At 44.9% G+C, this 19,451-nt stretch overlaps 11 non-coding genes across 11 annotated transcripts; 10 read left to right on the forward strand and 1 right to left on the reverse strand.

The window, feature by feature from the left end:
- The first annotated feature begins 712 nt into the window (after positions 1-712).
- On the forward strand, positions 713-794 carry trnal-uag (transfer RNA leucine (anticodon UAG)). Its single transcript has one exon. It is a non-coding gene; the product is annotated as a tRNA-Leu (tRNA).
- A 918-nt stretch (positions 795-1,712) lies between these two features.
- Positions 1,713-1,784, forward strand: trnae-cuc (transfer RNA glutamic acid (anticodon CUC)). The gene has a single exon. It is a non-coding gene; the product is annotated as a tRNA-Glu (tRNA).
- Positions 1,785-3,540: 1,756 nt separating this feature from the next.
- trnae-cuc (transfer RNA glutamic acid (anticodon CUC)) lies at positions 3,541-3,612 on the forward strand. The gene has a single exon. It is a non-coding gene; the product is annotated as a tRNA-Glu (tRNA).
- Positions 3,613-6,476: 2,864 nt separating this feature from the next.
- Positions 6,477-6,558, forward strand: trnal-uag (transfer RNA leucine (anticodon UAG)). The gene has a single exon. It is a non-coding gene; the product is annotated as a tRNA-Leu (tRNA).
- Positions 6,559-7,476: 918 nt separating this feature from the next.
- Positions 7,477-7,548, forward strand: trnae-cuc (transfer RNA glutamic acid (anticodon CUC)). The gene has a single exon. It is a non-coding gene; the product is annotated as a tRNA-Glu (tRNA).
- Positions 7,549-10,086: 2,538 nt separating this feature from the next.
- Positions 10,087-10,158, reverse strand: trnad-guc (transfer RNA aspartic acid (anticodon GUC)). Its single transcript has one exon. It is a non-coding gene; the product is annotated as a tRNA-Asp (tRNA).
- A 139-nt stretch (positions 10,159-10,297) lies between these two features.
- Positions 10,298-10,379, forward strand: trnal-uag (transfer RNA leucine (anticodon UAG)). Its single transcript has one exon. It is a non-coding gene; the product is annotated as a tRNA-Leu (tRNA).
- A 919-nt stretch (positions 10,380-11,298) lies between these two features.
- trnae-cuc (transfer RNA glutamic acid (anticodon CUC)) lies at positions 11,299-11,370 on the forward strand. The gene has a single exon. It is a non-coding gene; the product is annotated as a tRNA-Glu (tRNA).
- A 763-nt stretch (positions 11,371-12,133) lies between these two features.
- trnal-uag (transfer RNA leucine (anticodon UAG)) lies at positions 12,134-12,215 on the forward strand. Its single transcript has one exon. It is a non-coding gene; the product is annotated as a tRNA-Leu (tRNA).
- Positions 12,216-13,134: 919 nt separating this feature from the next.
- Positions 13,135-13,206, forward strand: trnae-cuc (transfer RNA glutamic acid (anticodon CUC)). Its single transcript has one exon. It is a non-coding gene; the product is annotated as a tRNA-Glu (tRNA).
- A 1,034-nt stretch (positions 13,207-14,240) lies between these two features.
- trnal-uag (transfer RNA leucine (anticodon UAG)) lies at positions 14,241-14,322 on the forward strand. Its single transcript has one exon. It is a non-coding gene; the product is annotated as a tRNA-Leu (tRNA).
- The last annotated feature ends 5,129 nt before the right edge of the window (positions 14,323-19,451 follow it).

Here is a 19,451-nt window from a genome sequence, read left to right on the forward strand (position 1 = left end):
TCTCTTGTTTATGCTCATTGGATGCAAATCATTAACATTGACATTGGCAACGTTGACAAAGGCAACAGGAAAATTGTTCAACTGTTCTTCAGCGTGGAAGTCTGCACAATGGGTGTTTTTATGAGGTGAAAACAAAGAGTCCAAGTGGAACTTAGCTGATACCTTTCACGTAAAACACTCAAGATAGCAGAGGATAGTTTCGATCTATCGACCTCTGGGTTATGGGCCCAGCACGCTTCCGCTGCGCCACTCTGCTAACTGTACATGCTTCCTAGCTTTATGGAGGTGTAGATTGAAATACCATCGCTTATGTTTTCCTGGTGAGAATCTTGTCTGTTTTCTGAGACGAAAATAATTTGTCCTTGTCAAATAGTACTAATGCACCCCAAAGTAGAGGCGTTTGTTTCTTCCGCAGAACTGCACTTCCAACAGTAGAGGTACCGACACTGCTCAAGGTTGAACAAGATGTTCACTGATGAAAATAAGAGGAACCAAAACCATCTCCCCGTCAGGGAATCGAACCCCGGTCTTCCGCGTGACAGGCGGAGATACTGTCCACTATACTAACGAGGACTGCATTGTCCAGTGTTTTCTAAAGGACAAGCAAACGATCCAGGCTTGTCCCTGCAACGCCACAACCAAAGCGATGCCAAGTCATACGTTTGCCGTCTCATAATGCCGATAAATTGATCCTCTGAAACGGGTAGACGAAGGTTGTGTGGCCGAGTGGTCTAAGGCGCTGGATTTAGGCTCCAGTCTCTCAGGAGGCGTGGGTTCGAATCCCACCACTGCCATTTCTCTTCTGGTACTGCAATTGTATCTTTCCTGACCTAAGCAATAAGACCTGGCTTGGTCCTCATTTGGAATGCTCTGGAAAGCTTGTGGAAATCAGGCCAAAACATTAGCTTTGGAGTTCTTTACGCTAGGAATGTGATCAAAAAGAACACAACCAGGGGTGAGGATGTGCGCAGTAGTCCAAATACAACACAAAATGGGTGAAAGTGTAAATACGCCATGTTTTATCAACCTAAATCATTTTGTACGTATGCAGATTACAAGGGCTTTTGGTCTGACTTCCCCACACAGTTTTAAGGATGAAGCCCAAGGATAGTGAAAAAGGGCAGACTTTCCAAAAGAGAAGTGGATTCAAGAAGGTTCATGGCATCTGTGCCAGAAAAAAAAAGTTTTCATCTTCAACATCAATTATTCAATATATCAAAGGACAGTTTTGTTCCATTGACTTGGTATGGCTAAAAGGTGGACATGTATGTTTTTGTCAACCTGTCGTTTGAAGACCTGCGCCCCTACCTTAGACACTCAGGCCACTTGTATTTGTTCCTGTATTCGGATCACACCGCAATGATAGCATGTATCGCTGGTCGGCACGGAGCGACTTGCAGGAGGGAGATGGCCTGTCTGGTGACATTGTGTGGAAACAACAACCTCACCCTCAACACGGACTACACCAAGGAGTCAATAGAGCACATGAGAAGGGAACGTCTGTACGCTCTTGTTAGAGTTGTATACTTTTTCCACCTCCAAGTCCATATTCCTGCAGCAGTTTCCTAAGACACAAAAGTTCCCGCTCAAAGACTTCAACCAATGACCGTTGCAAAACACATTTCTGACTTTGTACAACTGACATGGTACGGGTGCTTCGTGCATCCGTCAAAAAAGCAGGCAGGAGGCAAGAGTCTGGATAAGTTGTCAGCTCCCTGGTGGTCTAGTGGCTAGGATTCGGCGCTCTCACCGCCGCGGCCCGGGTTCGATTCCCGGTCAGGGAAACATGGTCTAACCTGTCTGGGAGCAGTCAATTTACAATTGATTTCCACAATTCTCTTGTTTATGCTCATTGGATGCAAATCATTAACATTGACATTGGCAACGTTGACAAAGGCAACAGGAAAATTGTTCAACTGTTCTTCAGCGTGGAAGTCTGCACAATGGGTGTTCTTATGATGTGAAAACAAAGAGTCCAAGTGGAACTTAGCGGATACCTTTCACGTAAAACACTCAAGATAGCAGAGGATAGTTTCGATCTATCGACCTCTGGGTTATGGGCCCAGCACGCTTCCGCTGCGCCACTCTGCTAACTGTACATGCTTCCTAGCTTTATGGAGGTGTAGATTGAAATACCATCGCTTATGTTTTCCTGGTGAGAATCTTGTCTGTTTTCTGAGACGAAAATAATTTGTCCTTGTCAAATAGTACTAATGCACCCCAAAGTAGAGGCGTTTGTTTCTTCCGCAGAACTGCACTTCCAACAGTAGAGGTACCGACACTGCTCAAGGTTGAACAAGATGTTCACTGATGAAAATAAGAGGAACCAAAACCATCTCCCCGTCAGGGAATCGAACCCCGGTCTTCCGCGTGACAGGCGGAGATACTGTCCACTATACTAACGAGGACTGCGTTGTCCAGTGTTTTCTACAGGACAAGCAAACGATCCAGGCTTGTCCCTGCAACGCCACAACCAAAGCGATGCCATGTCATACGTTTGCCGTCTCATAATGCCGATAAATTGATCCTCTGAAACGGGTAGACGGAGGTCGAGTGGTCTAAGGTGCTGGATTTAGGCTCCAGTCTCTCAGGAGGCGTGGGTTCGAATCCCACCACTGCCATTTCTGTTCTGGTACTGTAATTGTATCTTTCCTGACCTAAGCAATAAGACCTGGCTTGGTCCTCATTTGGAATGCTCTGGAAAGCTTGTGGAAATCGGGCCAAAACATTATCTTTGGAGTTCTTTACGCTAGGAATGTGATCAAAAAGAACACAACCAGGGGTGAGGATGTGCACAGTAGTCCAAATACAACACAAAATGGGTGAAAGTGTAAATACGCCATGTTTTATCAACCTAAATCATTTTGTACGTATGCAGATTACAAAGGCTTTTGGTCTGACTTCCCCACACAGTTTTAAGGATGAAGCCCAAGGATAGTGAAAAAGGGCAGACGTTCCAAAAGAGAAGTGGATTCAGGAAGGTTCATGGCATCTGTGCCAGAAAAAAAAATGTATTCATCTTCAACATCAATTATTCAATATATCAAAGGACAGTTTTGTTCCATTGACTTGGTATGGCTAAAAGGAGGACATGTATGTTTTTGTCAACCTGTCGTTTGAAGATCTGCGCCCCTACCTTAGACACTCAGGCCACTTGTATTTGTTCCTGTATTCGGATCACACCGCAGTGATAGCATGTATCGCTGGTCGGCACGGAGCGACTTGCAGGAGGGAGATGGCCTGTCTGGTGACATTGTGTGGAAACAACAACCTCACCCTCAACACGGACTACACCAAGGAGTCAATAGAGCACATGAGAAGGGAACGTCTGTACGCTCTTGTTAGAGTTGTATACTTTTTCCACGTCCAAGTCCATATTCCTGCAGCAGTTTCCTAAGACACAAAAGATCCCGCTCAAAGACTTCAACCAATGACCGTTGCAAAACACATTTCTGACTTTTTACAACTGACATAGTACGGGTGCTTCGTGCATCTGTCAAAAAAGCAGGCAGGAGGCAAATGTCTGGGTAAGTTGTCAGCTCCCTGGTGGTCTAGTGGCTAGGATTCGGCGCTCTCACCGCCGCGGCCCGGGTTCGATTCCCGGTCAGGGAAACACGGTTTAACCTGTCTGGGAGCAGTCAATTTACAATGGATTTCCACAATTCTCTTGTTTATGCTCATTGGATGCAAATCATTAACATTGACATTGGCAACGTTGACAAAGGCAACAGGAAAATTGTTCAACTGTTCTTCAGCGTGGAAGTCTGCACAATGGGTGTTCTTATGATGTGAAAACAAAGAGTCCAAGTGGAACTTAGCGGATACCTTTCACGTAAAACACTCAAGATAGCAGAGGATAGTTTCGATCTATCGACCTCTGGGTTATGGGCCCAGCACGCTTCCGCTGCGCCACTCTGCTAACTGTACATGCTTCCTAGCTTTATGGAGGTGTAGATTGAAATACCATCGCTTATGTTTTCCTGGTGAGAATCTTGTCTGTTTTCTGAGACGAAAATAATTTGTCCTTGTCAAATATTACTAATGCACCCCAAAGTAGAGGCGTGTGTTTCTTCCGCAGAACTGCACTTCCAACAGTACAGGTACCGACACTGTGGACTTAAAAAGATGAAATGCTGACAAATTTGGCAGTAAGAAAAGGTTCAAATCCCTTCTAATCTTTTACATATATTCTTGGTTTCAAATCAATCCGCAATACTGAATTTGAGTCACTGACTCTAATACACAATTTTTCCTTTTTGAAAACTTGTTATGCATCCTGATTTCGAGGAATGCAACAAACGATAGTACAGTACTATGATATCTGTAGGACTGTGCAGTATCTCCAAGTACACGCTTCACAATTTTCAGAGAGGCATACTGTGGTCACTGCTCAAGGTTGAACAAGATGTTCACTGATGAAAATAAGAGGAACCAAAACCATCTCCCCGTCAGGGAATCGAACCTTGGTCTTCCACGTGACAGGCGGAGATACTGTCCACTATACTAACGAGGACTGCGTTGTCCAGTGTTTTCTAAAGGACAAGCAAACAATCCAGGCTTGTCCCTGCAATGCCACAACCAAAGCGATGCCATGTCATACGTTTGCCGTCTCATAATGCCGATAAATTGATCCTCTGAAACGGGTAGACGGAATTAAATTAAATAGACGGAATTCAAGGTAAGCAGAACCTTTCTTTTTAGATAAAATCTGCGTTAGGAGTCTGTCCTGAAGTCTGCAAGTCAAACACTGTTTTTTAATCCCAGGCACAGATTGGTGATTTTGATAGATTGATTGCATTTTTGCCGAGCCTGCCATTGCATTAAAATTGTAAATAAGTGGTCAACTCAGGCCATTGTGTCTCGATTACCGTGACGGGCAGTTTCATTGACGAGTGAACTAATAGTTGGGTGTAGCTTTCCCTGGGTATTTGGTCGTCCCTTAATGAGTACGGCTTGCAAGATCCCAGTGACGATAATAGGGCACTGAAACATACGGAAAAGGCTGGAGGCCATTTGTAAAAGGTACAATAAAGACTCCCGGGCTGGAAGATCCCAGTGCGATAAGGGCACTAGAATTAAGAAAATATAGACACATGGCCTTGGAGTGTGAAAAACAGAAATGTGATGGCAGCGGGGGAGGAATGTGATTAATCATTACTTTGTAATGATCAATTGAATGGACGGTTGTCAACAATGGAACTAGCAGGTAGAGGAAAAAAAAAGGAGAACGTTCCTTGAAAGGGTTAAGGGGGAGTTTACAATACTCGAAAAGTCGTGAACTCAAACGTCTGGTAAAATAAAAAATTTTTTGAAAAAAAAAGTAACTGGAAGTTTTATGGTAAAGTGAAACGCAGAGAGTGTGCTGCTGAGTGTGAGTGTGTGTGTGCGGGAGTGGTTACGCGTGCTCGTGTGTGTGTGTGTGCTGCTGAGTGTGTGCGGGAGTGCTTACGCGTGCTCGTGTGTGTGTGTGCTGCTGAGTGTGTGTGTGTTTGTGTGTGTGTGTGTGTGTGTGTGTGCGCGCTGGTGAAAATGGAACACTCAGGGAGAGAATTTAAGAGTTTGGCGTATGATAAAAGTAAACGGGGATTACGTGGAAAAACGAAATGCAGCAAAAGAAACGATGATTAATGACAGAATGAACTAATTGTTTTTTTGTCTAAAACACTCAAGATAGCAGAGGACAGTTTCGATCTATCGACCTCTGGGTTATGGGCCCAGCACGCTGCCGCTGCGCCACTCTGCTAACTGTATATGCTTCCTAGCTTTATGGAGGTGTAGATTGAACTACCATCGCTGATGTTTTCCTGGTGAGAATCTTGTCTGTTTTCTGAGACGAAAATAATTTGTCCTTGTCAAATAGTACTAATGCACCCCAAAGTAGAGGCGTTTGTTTCTTCCGCAGAACTGCACTTCCAACAGTAGAGGTACCGACACTGTGGACTTAAAAAGATGAAATGCTGACAAATTTGGCAGTAAGAAAAGGTTCAAATCCCTTCTAATCTTTTACATATATTCTTGGTTTCAAATCAATCCGCAATACTGAATTTGAGTCACTGACTCTAATACACAATTTTTCCTTTTTGAAAACTTGTTATGCATCCTGATTTCGAGGAATGCAACAAACGGTAGTACAGTACTATGATATCTGTAGGACTGTGCAGTATCTCCGGGTCCACGCTTCACAATTATCAGAGAGGCATACTGTGGTCACTGCTCAAGGTTGAACAAGATGTTCACTGATGAAAATAAGAGGAACCAAAACCATCTCCCCGTCAGGGAATCGAACCCCGGTCTTCCGCGTGACAGGCGGAGATGCTGTCCACTATACTAACGAGGACTGCGTTGTCCAGTGTTTTCTAAAGGACAAGCAAACGATCCAGGCTTGTCCCTGCAACGCCACAACCAAAGCGATGCCAAGTCATACGTTTGCCATCTCATAATGCCGATAAATTGATCCTCTGAAACGGGTAGACGAAGGTTGTGTGGCCGAGTGGTCTAAGGCGCTGGATTTAGGCTCCAGTCTCTCAGGAGGCGTGGGTTCGAATCCCACCACTGCCATTTCTCTTCTGGTACTGCAATTGTATCTTTCCTGACCTAAGCAATAAGACCTGGCTTGGTCCTCATTTGGAATGCTCTGGAAAGCTTGTGGAAATCAGGCCAAAACATTAACTTTGGAGTTCTTTACGCTAGGAATGTGATCAAAAAGAACACAACCAGGGGTGAGGATGTGCGCAGTAGTCCAAATACAACACAAAATGGGTGAAAGTGTAAATACGCCATGTTTTATCAACCTAAATCATTTTGTACGTTTGCAGATTACAAAGGCTTTTGGTCTGACTTCCCCACACAGTTTTAAGGATGAAGCCCAAGGATAGTGAAAAAGGTTAGACTTTCCAAAAGAGAAGTGGATTCAGGAAGGTTCATGGCATCTGTGCCAGAAAAAAAAAGTTTTCATCTTCAACATCAATTATTCAATATATCAAAGGACAGTTTTGTTCCATTGACTTGGTATGGCTAAAAGGTGGACATGTATGTTTTTGTCAACCTGTCGTTTGAAGACCTGCGCCCCTACCTTAGACACTCAGGCCACTTGTATTTGTTCCTGTATTCGGATCACACCGCAATGATAGCATGTATCGCTGGTCGGCACGGAGCGACTTGCAGGAGGGAGATGGCCTGTCTGGTGACATTGTGTGGAAACAACAACCTCACCCTCAACACGGACTACACCAAGGAGTCAATAGAGCACATGAGAAGGGAACGTCTGTACGCTCTTGTTAGAGTTGTATACTTTTTCCACCTCCAAGTCCATATTCCTGCAGCAGTTTCCTAAGACAGAAAAGTTCCCGCTCAAAGACTTCAACCAATGACCGTTGCAAAACACATTTCTGACTTTGTACAACTGACATGGTACGGGTGCGTCGTGCATCCGTCAAAAAAGCAGGCAGGAGGCAAGAGTCTGGATAAGTTGTCAGCTCCCTGGTGGTCTAGTGGCTAGGATTCGGCGCTCTCACCGCCGCGGCCCGGGTTCGATTCCCGGTCAGGGAAACATGGTCTAACCTGTCTGGGAGCAGTCAATTTACAATTTATTTCCACAATTCTCTTGTTTATGCTCATTGGATGCAAATCATTAACATTGACATTGGCAACGTTGACAAAGGCAACAGGAAAATTGTTCAACTGTTCTTCAGCGTGGAAGTCTGTACAATGGGTGTTCTTATGATGTGAAAACAAAGAGTCTAAGTGGAACTTAGCGGATACCTTTCACGTAAAACACTCAAGATAGCAGAGGATAGTTTCGATCTATCGACCTCTGGGTTATGGGCCCAGCACGCTTCCGCTGCGCCACTCTGCTAACTGTACATGCTTCCTAGCTTTATGGAGGTGTAGATTGAAATACCATCGCTTATGTTTTCCTGGTGAGAATCTTGTCTGTTTTCTGAGACGAAAATAATTTGTACTTGTCAAATAGTACTAATGCACCCCAAAGTAGAGGCGTTTGTTTCTTCCGCAGAACTGCACTTCCAACAGTAGAGGTACCGACACTGCTCAAGGTTGAACAAGATGTTCACTGATGAAAATAAGAGGAACCAAAACCATCTCCCCGTCAGGGAATCGAACCCCGGTCTTCCGCGTGACAGGCGGAGATACTGTCCACTATACTAACGAGGACTGCGTTGTCCAGTGTTTTCTACAGGACAAGCAAACGATCCAGGCTTGTCCCTGCAACGCCACAACCAAAGCGATGCCATGTCATACGTTTGCCGTCTCATAATGCCGATAAATTGATCTTCTGAAACGGGTAGACGGAGGTCGAGTGGTCTAAGGTGCTGGATTTAGGCTCCAGTCTCTCAGGAGGCGTGGGTTCGAATCCCACCACTGCCATTTCTGTTCTGGTACTGCAATTGTATCTTTCCTAACCTAAGCAATAAGACCTGGCTTGTCATTTGAAGACCTGCGCCCCTTCCTTAGACACTCAGGCCACTTGTACTTGTTCCTGTATTCGGATCACACCCCAGTGATAGCATGTATCGCTGGTCGGCACGGAGCGACTTGCAGGAGGGAGATGGCATGTCTGGTGACATTGTGTAGAAACAACAACCTCACCCTCAACACGGACTACACCAAGGAGACAATAGAGCAAATGTCTGGGTAAGTTGTCAGCTCCCTGGTGTTCTAGTGGCTAGATTTCGGCGCTCTCCCTTAATGAGTACGGGTTGCAAGATCCCAGTGACGATAATAGGGCACTGAAACGTACGGAAAAGGCTGGAGGCCATTTGTAAAAGGTACAATAAAGACTCCCGGTTTGGAAGATCCCAGTGCGATAAGGGCACTAGAATTAAGAAAATATAGACACATGGCCTTGGAGTGTGAAAAACAGAAATGTGATGGCAGCGGGGGAGGAATGTGATTAATCATTACTGTGTAATGATCAATTGAATGGACGGTTGTCGACAATGGAACTAGCAGGTAGAGGAAAAAAAAAGGAGAACGTTCCTTGAAAGGGTTAAGAGGGAGTTTACAATACTCGAAAAGTCGTGAACTCAAACGTCTGGTAAAATTAAAAAAAAAAAAAAAAAAAGTAACTGGAAGTTTTATGGTAAAGTGAAACGCAGAGAGTGTGCTGCTGAGTGTGAGTGTGTGTGTGCGGGAGTGCTTACGCGTGCTCGTGTGTGTGTGTGTGCTGCTGAGTGTGTGCGGGAGTGCTTACGCGTGCTCGTGTGTGTGTGTGCTGCTGAGTGTGTGTGTGTTTGTGTGTGTGTGTGTGTGTGTGTGTGTGCGCGCTGGTGAAAATGGAACACTCAGGGAGAGAATTTAAGAGTTTGGCGTATGATAAAAGTAAACGGGGATTACGTGGAAAAACGAAATGCAGCAAAAGAAACGATGATTAATGACAGAATGAACTAATTGGTTTTTTGTCTGCCGCGCATGCGCAAGACAATTCAAACGACCCGCCCAGACTTTGACTAGGACACCGCCCCCTACTCCAGTGACAAGAGAAGGAGGTATTAACACGCCCCCTCTAAGATTAATCCTGCCTCCGAAAATTAACCCCTTGTACACGTCTGACCATTTTCTCCGGCAGACATTTTTGACACATGACATGAACACTTTGGACATACTACAATATAAGTCTCTTGCTGTTTTCTGAGCCAAAAACAATTTGTCCTTGTCAAATAGTACTAATGCACCCCAAAGTAGAGGCGTTTGTTACTTCCGCAGAACTGCACTTCCAACAGTAGAGGTACCGACACTGTGGACTTAAAAAGATTAAATGCTGACAAATTTGTCAGTAAGAAAAGCTTCAAATCCCTTCTAATCTTTTACATATATTCTTGGTTTCAAATCAATCCGCAATACTGAATTTGAGTCACTGACTCTAATAAACAATTTTTCCTTTTTGAAAACTTGTTATGCATCCTGATTTCGAGGAATGCAACAAACGGTAGCACAGTACTATGATATCTGTAGGACTGTGCAGTATCTCCGGGTCCACGCTTCACAATTTTCAGAGAGGCATACTGTGGTCAGTGCTCAAGGTTGAACAAGATGTTCACTGATGAAAATAAGAGGAACCAAAACCATCTCCCCGTCAGGGAATCGAACCCTGGTCTTCCGCGTGACAGGCGGAGATACTGTCCACTATACTAACGAGGACTGCGTTGTCCAGTGTTTTCTAAAGGACAAGCAAACGATCCAGGCTTGTCCCTGCAACGCCACAACCAAAGCGATGCCATGTCATACGTTTGCCGTCTCATAATGCCGATAAATTGATCTTCTGAAACGGGTAGACGGAGGTTGTGTGGCCGAGTGGTCTAAGGTGCTGGATTTAGGCTCCAGTCTCTCAGGAGGCGTGGGTTCGAATCCCACCACTGCCATTTCTGTTCTGGTACTGTAATTGTATCTTTCCTGACCTAAGCAATAAGACCTGGCTTGGTTCTCATTTGGAATGCTCTGGAAAGCTTGTGGAAATCGGGCCAAAACATTAGCTTTGGAGTTCTTTACGCTAGGAATGTGATCAAAAAGAACACAACCAGGGGTGAGGATGTGCACAGTAGTCCAAATACAACACAAAATGGGTGAAAGTGTAAATACGCAATGTTTTATCAACCTAAATCATTTTGTACGTATGCAGATTACAAAGGCTTTTGGTCTGACTTCCCCACACAGTTTTAAGGATGAAGCCCAAGGATAGTGAAAAAGGGCAGACGTTCCAAAAGAGAAGTGGATTCAGGAAGGTTCATGGCATCTGTGCCAGAAACAAAAATGTATTCATCTTCAACATCAATTATTCAATATATCAAAGGACAGTTTTGTTCCATTAACTGGGTATGGCTAAAAGGAGGACATGTATGTTTTTGTCAACCTGTCGTTTGAAGATCTGCGCCCCTACCTTAGACACTCAGGCCACTTGTATTTGTTCCTGTATTCGGATCACACCGCAGTGATAGCATGTATCGCTGGTCGGCACGGAGCGACTTGCAGGAGGGAGATGGCCTGTGTGGTGACATTGTGTGGAAACAACAACCTCACCCTCAACACGGACTACACCAAGGAGTCAATAGAGCACATGAGAAGGGAACGTCTGTACGCTCTTGTTAGAGTTGTATACTTTTTCCACGTCCAAGTCCATATTCCTGCAGCAGTTTCCTAAGACACAAAAGTTCCCGCTCAAAGACTTCAACCAATGACCGTTGCAAAACACATTTCTGACTTTGTACAACTGACATGGTACGGGTGCTTCGTGCATCCGTCAAAAAAGCAGGCAGGAGGCAAGAGTCTGGGTGAGCTGTCAGCTCCCTGGTGGTCTAGTGGCTAGGATTCGGTGCTCTCACCGCCGCGGCCCGGGTTCGATTCCCGGTCAGGGAAACAAGGTCTAACCTGTCTGGGAGCAGTCAATTTACAATTGATTTCCACAATTCTCTTGTTTATGCTCATTGGATGCAAATCATTAACATTGACATTGGCAACGTTGACAAAGGCAACAGGAAAATTGTTCAACTGTTCTTCAGCGTGGAAGTCTGCACAATGGGTGTTCTTATGATGTGAAAACAAAGAGTCCAAGTGGAACTTAGCGGATACCTTTCACGTAAAACACTCAAGATAGCAGAGGATAGTTTCGATCTATCGACCTCTGGGTTATGGGCCCAGCACGCTTCCGCTGCGCCACTCTGCTAACTGTACATGCTTCCTAGCTTTATGGAGGTGTAGATTGAAATACCATCGCTTATGTTTTCCTGGTGAGAATCTTGTCTGTTTTCTGAGACGAAAATAATTTGTCCTTGACAAATAGTACTAATGCACCCCATTGTAGAGGCGTTTGTTTCTTCCGCAGAACTGCACTTCCAACAGTAGAGGTACCGACACTGTTCAAGGTTGAACAAGATGTTCACTGATGAAAATAACAGGAACCAAAACCATCTCCCCGTCAGGGAATCGAACCCCGGTCTTCCGCGTGACAGGCGGAGATACTGTCCACTATACTAACGAGGACTGCGTTGTCCAGTGTTTTCTAAAGGACAAGCAAACGATCCAGGCTTGTTCCTGCAACGCCACAACCAAAGAGATGCCATGTCATACGTTTGCTGTCTCATAATGCCGATAAATTGATCCTCTGAAACGGGTAGACGGAGGTTGTGTGGCCGAGTGGTCTAAGGCGCTGGATTTAGGCTCCAGTCTCTCAGGAGGCGTGGGTTCGAATCCCACCACTGCCATTTCTGTTCTGGTACTGCAATTGTATCTTTCCTGACCTAAGCAATAAGACCTGGCTTGGTCCTCATTTGGAATGCTCTGGAAAGCTTGTGGAAATCAGGCCAAAACATTAGCTTTGGAGTTCTTTACGCTAGGAATGTGATCAAAAAGAACACAACCAGGGGTGAGGATGTGCGCAGTAGTCCAAATACAACACAAAATGGGTGAAAGTGTAAATACGCCAAGTTTTATCAACCTAAATCATTTTGTACGTATGCAGATTACAAAGGCTTTTGGTCTGACTTCCCCACACAGTTTTAAGGATGAAGCCCAAGGATAGTGAAAAAGGTTAGACTTTCCAAAAGAGAAGTGGATTCAGGAAGGTTCATGGCATATGTGCCAGAAAAAAAAAAGTTTTCATCTTCAACATCAATTATTCAATATATCAAAGGACAGTTTTGTTCCATTGACTTGGTATGGCTAAAAGGTGGACATGTATGTTTTTGTCAACCTGTCGTTTGAAGACCTGCGCCCCTACCTTAGACACTCAGGCCACTTGTATTTGTTCCTGTATTCGGATCACACCGCAGTGATAGCATGTATCGCTGGTCGGCACGGAGCGACTTGCAGGAGGGAGATGGCCTGTCTGGTGACATTGTGTGGAAACAACAACCTCACCCTCAACACGGACTACACCAAGGAGTCAATAGAGCACATGAGAAGGGAACGTCTGTACGCTCTCGTTAGAGTTGGATACTTTTTCCACCTCCAAGTCCATATTCCTACAGCAGTTTCCTAAGACACAAAAGTTCCCGCTCAAAGACTTCAACCAATGACCGTTGCAAAACACATTTCTGACTTTGTACAACTGACATGGTACGGGTGCTTCGTGCATCCGTCAAAAAAGCAGGCAGGAGGCAAGAGTCTGGGTAAGTTGTCAGCTCCCTGGTGGTCTAGTGGCTAGGATTCGGCGCTCTCACCGCCGCGGCCCGGGTTCGATTCCCGGTCAGGGAAACACGGTCTAACCTGTCTGGGAGCAGTCAATTTACAATTGATTTCCACGATTCTCTTGTTTATGCTCATTGGATGCAAATCATTAACATTGACATTTTCAAAAAAGGCAACAGGAAAATTGTTCAACTGTTCTTCAGCGTGGAAGTCTGCACAATGGGTGTTCTTATGATGTGAAAACAAAGAGTCCAAGTGGAACTTAGCGGATACCTTTCACGTAAAACACTCAAGATAGCAGAGGATAGTTTCAATCTATCGACCTCTGGGTTATGGGCCCAGCACGCTTCCGCTGCGCCACTCTGCTAACTGTACATGCTTCCTAGCTTTATGGAGGTGTAGATTGAAATACCATCGCTTATGTTTTCCTGGTGAGAATCTTGTCTGTTTTCTGAGACGAAAATAATTTGTCCTTGTCAAATAGTACTAATGCACCCCAAAGTAGAGGCGTTTGTTTCTTCCGCAGAACTGCACTTCCAACAGTAGAGGTACCGACACTGTGGACTTAAAACGATGAAATGCTGACAAATTTGGCAGTAAGAAAAGGTTCAAATCCCTTCTAATCTTTTACATATATTCTTGGTTTCAAATCAATCCGCAATACTGAATTTGAGTCACTGACTCTAATAAACAATTTTTCCTTTTTGAAAACTTGTTATGCATCCTGATTTCGAGGAATGAAACAAACGGTAGTACAGTACTATGATATCTGTAGGACTGTGCAGTATCTCCGGGTCCACGCTTCACAATTTTCAGAGAGGCATACTGTGGTCAGTGCTCAAGGTTGAACAAGATGTTCACTGATGAAAATAAGAGGAAGCAAAACCATCTCCCCGTCAGGGAATCGAACCCCGGTCTTCCGCGTGACAGGCGGAGATACTGTCCACTATACTAACGAGGACTGCGTTGTCCAGTGTTTTCTAAAGGACAAGCAAACGATCCAGGCTTGTCCCTGCAACGCCACAACCAAAGCGATGCCATGTCATACGTTTGCCGTCTCATAATGCCGATAAATTGATCCTCTGAAACGGGTAGACGGAGGTTGTGTGGCCGAGTGGTCTAAGGCGCTGGATTTAGGCTCCAGTCTCACAGGAGGCGTGGGTTCGAATCCCACCACTGCCATTTCTGTTCTGGTACTGCAATTGTATCTTTCCTGACCTAAGCAATAAGACCTGGCTTGGTCCTCATTTGGAATGCTCTGGAAAGCTTGTGGAAATCGGGCCAAAACATTAGCTTTGGAGTTCTTTACGCTAGGAATGTGATCAAAAAGAACACAACCGGGGGTGAGGATGTGCGCAGTAGTCCAAATACAACACAAAATGGGTGAAAGTGTAAATACGCCATGTTTTATCAACCTAAATCATTTTGTACGTATGCAGATTACGAAGGCTTTTGGTCTGACTTCCCCACACAGTTTTAAGGATGAAGCCCAAGGATAGTAAAAAAAAGGTTGCACCCCAAAGTAGAGGCGTTTGTTTCTTCCGCAGAACTGCACTTCCAACAGTAGAGTTACCGACACTGTGGACTTAAAACGATGAAATGCTGACATTGTGTGGAAACAACAACCTCACCCTCAACACGGACTACACCAAGGAGTCAATAGAGCACATGAGAAGGGAACGTCTGTACGCTCTTGTTAGAGTTGTATACTTTTTCCACGTCAAAGTCCATATTCCTGCAGCAGTTTCCTAAGACACAAAAGGTCCCGCTCAAAGACTTCAACCAATGACCGTTGCAAAACACATTTCTGACTTTGTACAACTGACATGGTACGGGGGCTTCGTGCATCCGTCAAAAAAGCAGGCAGGAGGCAAGTGTCTGGGTAAGTTGTCAGCTCCCTTGTGGTCTAGTGGCTAGGATTTGGCGCTCTCACTGCCGCGGCCCGGTTTCGATTCCCGGTCAGGGAAACACGGTCTAACCTGTCTGGGAGCAGTCAATTTACAATTGATTTCCACAATTCTCATGCTTATGCTCATGGGATGCAAATCATTAACATTGACATTTTCTGGGCCTGCCTGTCGGGTGGGGGTCGGCGCCTCAGGCTACTGCATCCGGACTGCGTGTCTGGAGCTCCTGGGTCCCGCCGTCCATACCTTCCGGGTGCCCGTCTTGGTTGGGACCTGCTGGGTCTGGTCCCTGCGTCTACTGTGGTGGCTTCGTGCTGCAGGGTATTCCGAGGTGCTGCGAGTCGGCCAGTTGTTGGGGTAGCGACCTTGTGTGTCAGCATGTCTGTGATCTTCTTTTAATTCTTTTTTCATTTATTTATTTATTTATTTTTTTTATAAATAGATTTAATTATTTATTTATTTTTTTTCCTTTTTTTTTTTTTTAAATATATTTTATTAATATTATTATTATTATTATTATTATGTATTTTTTTATTTATTCCCCTACCTCAGGGGGGGGGACTCGGCGGGGCGGTTGCTGGTTGTTCCATCTCCATCGTTGGGGTCCCTGCGGGTGGGGTGGGTGGTTCCTGTGGCCCCGTGCTGGGTGGTCCTGTGGCGGCCGGCTTGGGTGGGGTGGCTGTGGGCTGGCCTCGCCGCGCTCTCGGGGGGTGGGGGGCTCGTGGGGGCCCTGTTGCCGGTGGGGCGGGGGCGGTCTTCCCGTCCGGTTGCGGGGGGTCTCCGGGCCCCTCGGGCGGGGGGTCCCGCCTTTCTGTCTGTGTGGGGTGTGGTCTCTCGCTGGCTTGGGGTCTGGCTTCCCCCTGTTTTTCTCGTGCCTTGTCCTCTGCCGGGTGCGTCTGTCTGCGACCTGCTGCTGGCCCTTGTGGGCGGAACGGTGGGCCAGGCTCTGGGGTTCCTGTCGCTGTCCGGCTTGGCTGCGTGGGGGCGGTGGCCCCTGGTTCCCTGGGCACCACACCTACTGTTTGTGGGATGGGTTCTCGGGGAGGCTGGGGCCGTACTCTGGCTCCCGCACACACTGGGAGTCAAATGTATTGTACATGCAAATTCACATATACTCACACACATACATACAGACATACATAGGTACCTACGCTCCCACATACATATACAAATAAATACAGTACATATTTACACACTCAAAGTTCGTACATCTACACGCACATTCATTATACAAACATACTGTATACACATACTGTACATATACATTCACTGTAAAAACATACATATACACATACTGTACATATACATTCACTGTACAAACACACACATACACATACTACACATGCATTCACTGTACAAACACACACATACATATACTGTACATATACATTCACTGTACAAACACATTTACACATACTGTACATATACATTCACTGTTCAAACACACATACTGTATACACATACTGTACATATACATTCGCTGTACACACATATACACGTACTGTACATATACATTCACTGTACAAGCACACATATACACATACTGTACATATACAAGTACATATGCACACATACACTCATGCACATAATCACGTTTCATCAAACATATATTAACGTTGTTGCCCTAGGGTAAACTGGGTATAACACATGGCACACTGACAAAGCTTAACCTATTGTTACTATAACAATCTACAAGGTTAAGGTTGCTTCTCTTTCTTCCCCTCCATTTTTCTGCATTCTTTCGTATCTCAAGTTATCATTACGTATATGTATTGTTGCATTTGAACAATTGTATTGTTGATAATAAAGGTAAAGTACTGGTATTGTTTATTATCAATAGCACTATTTCTATTGGTATTCATATTGCTCCATTTTTAGTGTAATAATGGTCATTGTCATTTCTGTATTTTTTTTAAAATTTTTCGCTAACTGCTTATTTGCTATTACTTTTACCATCATATTTGTACATGTCGTATTTGCTGATGTTGCTCTGTTGTTGTTGTTGTGTTTGCTGTTGTTGTTTTTGTCTCTCTGTCTAATCCCCCTCTTGTCCCCACAATTCCCCCCTCTGTCTTCCTTTTTCTCTCTTTCTATCCCCTCCGGCTGCACCAAATGATAATATAAATACATTTAATAAAGTCAAAATACAAGTAAGGCAACAAGAGAAGTATCCTACACTTCTCTTTTGTAAAGTAAATCTGAACAGCCGATATGGGCATCTACATCTGCTATATGATTTGCCCGAGAAGCTGGGCAGGACATTATTAAAAAAAAAAAAAAGAAAAAGAAAAAAAAAAGACATTTTCAAAAAAGGCAACAGGAAAATTGTTCAACTGTTCTTCAGCGGGGCAGCACGGTGGCAGAGGGATTAGTGCGTCTGCCTCACAATACGAAGGTACTGAGTACTCTGGGGCTCAGGACCTTTCTGTGTGGAGATTGCATGTTCTCCCCGTGACTGCGTGGGTTCTCTCCGTGTACTCCGGCTTCCTCCCACCTCTAAAGACGTGCACCTGGGGATAGGTTGATTGGCAACACTAAATTGGCCCTAGTGTTTGAATGTGAGTGTGAATGTTGTCCGTCTGTCTGTGTTGGCCCTGCGATGAGGTGGCGACTTGTGCAGGGTGTACCCCGCCTTCCGGCCGATTGTAGCTGAGATAGGCTCCAGCGCCCCCCGCGACCCCAAAGGGAATAAGCGGTAGAAAATGGATGGATGGATGTTCTTCAGCGTGGAAGTCTGCACAATGGGTGTTCTTATCATGTGAAAACAAAGGGTCCAAGTGGAACTTAGTGGATACCTTTCACATAAAACACTCAAGATAGCAGAGGATAGTTTCGATCTATCGACCTCTGGGTTATGGGCCCAGCACGCTTCCGCTGCGCCACTCTGCTAACTGTACATGCTTCCTAGCTTTATGGAGGTGTAGATTTAAATACCATCGCTTATGTTTTCCTGGTGAGAAACTTGTCTGTTTTCTGAGACGAAAATAATTTGTCCTTGTCAAATAGTACTAATGCACCCCAAAGTAGAGGCGTTTGTTTCTTCCGCAGAACTGCACTTCCAACAGTAGAGGTACCGACACTGTGGACTTAAAAAGATGAAATGCTGACAAATTTGTCAGTAAGAAAAGGTTCAAATCCCTTCTAATCTTTTACATATATTCTTGGTTTCAAATTAATCCGCAATACTGAATTTGAGTCACTGACTCTAATAAACAATTTTTCCTCTTTGAAAACTTGTTATGCATCCTGATTTCGAGGAATGCAACAAATGGTAGTAAAGTACTATGATATCTGTAGGACTGTGCAGTATCTCCGGGTCCACGCTTCACAATTTTCAGAGAGGCATACTGTGGTCACTGCTCAAGGTTGAACAAGATGTTCACTGATGAAAATAAGAGGAACCAAAACCATCTCCCCGTCAGGGAATCGAACCCTGGTCTTCCGAGTTACAGGCGGAGACACTGTCCACCATACTAACGAGGACGATGCCATGTTATACTGACGATGCCATGTCATACGTTTGCCGTCTCATAATGCCAATAAATTTATCCTCTAAGACGGGTATATGAAGGTTGTGTGGCCGATTGGTCTGAGGCGCTGGATTTAGGCTCCAGTCTCTCAGGAGGCGTGGGTTCAAATCCCACCAAAGCCATTTCTGTTCTGGTAATGCACTTGTATCTTTCCTGACCTAAGCAATAAGGGTAGTTTTTCCGCTTGGTTTGTCTTGGTAGACGTTTCGCCACTCATCTGAATAGGCTTCATCAGTTCTTGCTCATAGACTTAGATTGGTCAGACTGGTGAGACAGTAAGTTGCCTCTTTTGGATTGTGATGTGGACATTGGAAAAAAAAGGGGCCTCTATGTTGTGGTCTACCGAAAACCCACACATACCGATCAATACCTACTTTTTGATTCACTCCACCCACTGGAACACAAACTGGCCGTTATCAGAACCCTACAACACTGAGCTTATAATGTTCCTGCCAGCCCACAGACCAAAAAGAAAGAGCATTGGCATTTGAGGAAAGCCCTCAAAAAACCTTTGGTTACCCCAGCTGGTTGTTTGTGAAAGGTGCATCTCGTTCCAGAAATAATAAGAACAGAGTGGATATAGAGGAAAAAGGTGACAGACGCAAAAATATTGTCATTCCATATTTATCAGGTCTATCTGAGAAACTCAAAATATCTTTTAACCAACTTAACATCCCAGTATACTTCAAACCAGGCAACACCTTGAGACAGAGACCGGTGCATCCTAAAGACCGGCCACCCCACACTACGCTATCCAGTGTAATGATGAATGCACTGATCCATATATTGGGGAAACAAAACAACCACTAAGCCGACGCATGGCACAGCATGGACGGGCAAACTCTTCAGGCCAAGACTCAGCTGTCTACCTGCC

This window comes from Entelurus aequoreus, linkage group LG01, assembly GCF_033978785.1.
Source record: "Entelurus aequoreus isolate RoL-2023_Sb linkage group LG01, RoL_Eaeq_v1.1, whole genome shotgun sequence".
NCBI classification, from domain to species: domain Eukaryota; kingdom Metazoa; phylum Chordata; class Actinopteri; order Syngnathiformes; family Syngnathidae; genus Entelurus; species Entelurus aequoreus.